This window comes from Scleropages formosus, chromosome 8, assembly GCF_900964775.1.
Source record: "Scleropages formosus chromosome 8, fSclFor1.1, whole genome shotgun sequence".
NCBI classification, from domain to species: Eukaryota; Metazoa; Chordata; class Actinopteri; order Osteoglossiformes; family Osteoglossidae; genus Scleropages; species Scleropages formosus.
This window is the reverse complement of record NC_041813.1, coordinates 23,386,667-23,390,641: the sequence shown is the minus strand read 5'-3', so window position 1 is coordinate 23,390,641 and position 3,975 is coordinate 23,386,667. Positions and strand designations below refer to the sequence as shown.

The window sequence follows — 3,975 nt, the reverse complement described above, 5'->3', positions numbered from 1 at the left end:
AATTCTAGTCAATGAAAGACATACAGGCTGGATTATTCTGATACCACTTTATTTTTCAGGAGTTTCAAAGTTCCAGTGGCAGAAGTGTTTCAAGTGGTCTCCACAAAGCCTGTGAACACACACACACACACACACACACACACACACACACCTTTGAATTACATTCAAATTAATTTACATTGGATTAGATCCAGGTCCCCTCCCTCTTCCAACAAGATTTTCTGCTGTGTTTTAATATGAAATTACCATTTGACTTTCACCCACTTCTCCCTGGTCCTACAGCCTTAAGGGAGCTTGTTGGGAGTCTTGATGGTAATGGGCCCCACAGCATTTTCTGTGGTAAAATCTGCAAAAACATTTTAGTTACACAAAGGAATCCAGTTTGTGCCACTGAAGCCAAATGAAGGTCTGATTACCTGCTGCAAATCTGCCTGCACTAGATTCACAGTTTGTGTCACAACAGCTGCGCACCCAGTCATTGCCATCTACTCCTACCCACCTGGGAAAAGGAGATGGATTACGTAGTGACTGAGAACCAAATATTTATATTAAAAGAAAGATTATGATCTGACCTTTTAATGCTGGGTGCAAATGAACAAGCCTTATGCTGGGCATCTGTTGGTGCAGAAGCCACATTGGCTTTTAGGCGGCAAGTAATGTAGATCTGGGGGATTGGACCAGAGTCAGATTCCATTACTATCACTTTAATCTGTGCAAATGCATTAGATCTGGTGCAAGAAGTCAGACTAAAAATATGGGTTCTTACTGAGGAGCGGCTGTCCTGAGAGAACCTGAAGGCATCCAGGTGAAGCCTGAGCTTATCATCCTGGTTTCTGGGTAGGAACTGATCGGGAGCCCAGCAGCTTGGTGTCAGTCAAGCACCTGAGGATTAGATCTTGTTATAGTCCTTTGAGTTCAGCAATTCCAGTTGGATACAAGCAATGCTTACCCATAATTTTCCACAAAGTCATATTTCGGGGCAGACATAACATCAGGGACCAAGGTGGCCACACAGCTGTCCATAAAGACACGGAAGGCCTGGTTCTTTGTCACGTCAACTGATGCTTCAATGTTAATGAAGTCTCCCAGGAAGAACACATTTGAGGGGCGCTCAAACTGCCAGTCATCTGCAAAGAAGTCCTATAATGAGCACTGCATTCCAAGAGGAAAGGAAAGAGACCAATCCACTTCATTCTGCCTACCAGTCATGATTCTTAGAGAGAAGCCCATGTGCTCCTCAGCAGACATCTGAGCCATGTAAGGGATCCAAGCTGGCATCAGAGCATTGCTACTAACATTGTGCTTCCTGCAAAGTGACCATAGTTTTACAGTTCACATTCAAGCCCTACATTTAGGTCATGAATTAAGTTAAGCCCTGAGGAAGTTACTGCAAGAATAGAACCTTCACATTTTTTAAAAAAAAATAAATAAATAAAATAAGTCCCAACTTCTATACCATTTCATTTAGCTATACAGTAAACATCAGCTTCCAAAATCTTAAGTTTAAAATAGTTGAATCCCCAGGTGCTGGCAAACAAGTGCCTTTAATACCCAACATAAAACCTCAAGCTCACAAGAAGTCAAGAACATCCTCACCTCAAGTAGTGACATTCAATGTAAACCACTGCACCATTAGTCCTTACAATAGGGGTACCACCAATTGCTCTTGGCATGTAGAGCAGTGTGAATGTGTAGATAAGGGTATCAGTTATCTGGGGGAAAGACATATCATTAGTAATGAGACATTTTATAGAAGGGGGGGACATAATCATACCATTAGTGTACTGCCACAGTCCTGCAGTTGTGACTCAAACCTCAGCACCTTGGTAGAGACATCCCATCCAGTAACAGGACAGCCTCCCACAGTAATTTCAGAAGGATCAATCAGTTGCCCAATCCCAAAGAAGTCTTGCTGCACATCCACCACAATAGAGTTCTCACTACATTCAGCCTTTACAGTGTTTGGAGTCACTTGCTGTTGAGCTGCAAACCTAGCAAAAGCTGGAACTTCAGCATGAGAGGGTTGCAGCTGTAGTCTTGGACCAGATTGAACCTTGGACTGTTTAGTCACTTCACCAAGGCATTCACAGCCCATCAAAACAAGCACCACAAACACATACTGAAGCCCCATCTTGGAAGAAAAAGAAAAAGAAAAAAAAAAACAGCAGGCACATAACAACTTCCCTGCATGCTGTTGTATAACAAATTTATTATTCAATTCCAATTATGTGCTAATGTCATTGTATAGCTTCCCACACCTGTTGAGTTCAAGTGTTCATTGAAAATTACCTGCTTTCTGCGGGTGCAGTCTTGAACTAGTTTTTGTGTGATTATCAGTATAGGAAAATTTCTTATTTTTAATGTTGAAACACTTCATGAAGAGTATTAATTGTATCCCAGTGGCTGATCACTTTAACAGTCTTTTTTATCCATTTGGTTCCATCCTGTGTGCTAATTTGGTTCTTGCCAAACTTCTAATTAACTATAATTCTGCTGCTAATTGATTTGTAATTTGATTGAACTAAAAGTTAAGAATTCTTTTCAATAATTTTCTTACTTTAGTTTTGTGTTGTGTTTTCATAGCAAAAAGTTAATAAATGTTTTAGTATTAATTTTCAATTCATAATCATTAACATTTAAGTAGTGATCTCGTACCAGTCTGACCTGATTTGATTGAGGGGCACAAACAAAATCAATACAAAAAGAACATGTTCTTCTTGTCATTTTTTGTATTTCTTTCTTCCCCCCAAAGGAACTGAGCTGCTTACAGTGATTTAGCCTTTTATACAGCAGGGCAATTTTTACTGTGTCACTTCAGGGTAAGTACTTTGATCAAGGGTACTATAACAGCGGGTAAGATTCAAACTTTGGTTTTTCAAGCAGCTTTTCCAACTATGCAACCTAATCCTGAAAAACATGTTTGCAGATTTTAAAGACCTTTCACCTTCCCTGTTTGCTGGATCCAGTATTCAGGTTTTTTATCAACAGGTCATTAAAGTGTTGGGGGGGGGGTAGATAGATGCTGAATAAATTTCTTTAAAGTGATGCTTTTTGAATCATTAGTAAATGCATGATACTTAATTTTTAAATGTTTGAAAAATTTATCTATAGTTATTTATTAAATGTAAAATCTCTAAACAGTAGGTTATTTATTGAATATACAAAAAAGCAGATTGGATTTTGTGATTCACTAGCAGAAGGGAAAAATAGGACAGTTTGACTAAAGTCAAATAGGTAGTGGCTGAATGTTTCAGTCAAGTTTCTAGCACTGGAGTAACGCATAGACTTCACGAAAACTGGTTTGTCATTTCAGCTAGGATGTTGGCATAGAAATAGTTTGCACACTTCAAAAATTTAGAGAGAAAAATGTGTGAGCCTCATTTATCTCACAGAAATAAAATTTTTGTCTGAGTTTTTCAGTTGTTTCTGGTCAGAAATGTGTCTGGAAGATGTAATAGTTTTTGACTATTTTGCAGCCATGGCAACTTACATTTGCATAAACTTTGCACCTTCAGTCTATCAAGAGTATTTCATGGCTAAAGGTCTTCAAATGGCTCTTCACCTGACAATTTGTCAATGTTCAATTTCCCTTTTTTCTTTTTCTCTTTCTCTTTTTCTTGAACCTTGTGGCTTTGTGTCATCCTTTTATAGTTGTCTTGGTCACAAATAAGTTTCCTATACTTGATGCCCTGGGTGTGCTGAAGAGAATGGGATAAAGAATATGTCTAAGAGCTGTAGATGTCTGAAAAGCAAGAAAGAGACATAAAATAAATTAGCACAAAATTTACATTGGATCATCTAATGTTTAAAAAAACACAGCTCTGTCAGGACCAGGACAATTCAGTGTTAAGCCTCAATCTGAGCGTGGCAGATGGTATTAGATGGAGCTGCTGCCTTCGAGCTGAGAGGTTCCTAGTTTGAATCTCACCTCCGGTTGTTGTATAGTATAGCTTAGTGCTCTAAGTTGCTTTAGGG

General features: G+C 38.9%; 1 pseudogene; it reads right to left on the bottom strand.

Annotated features, from left to right (window-relative positions):
• Nucleotides 1–276: 276 nt before the first annotated feature.
• LOC108937201 (zona pellucida sperm-binding protein 3-like) lies at nucleotides 277–2,131 on the bottom strand (annotated as a pseudogene).
• Nucleotides 2,132–3,975: the final 1,844 nt, after the last annotated feature.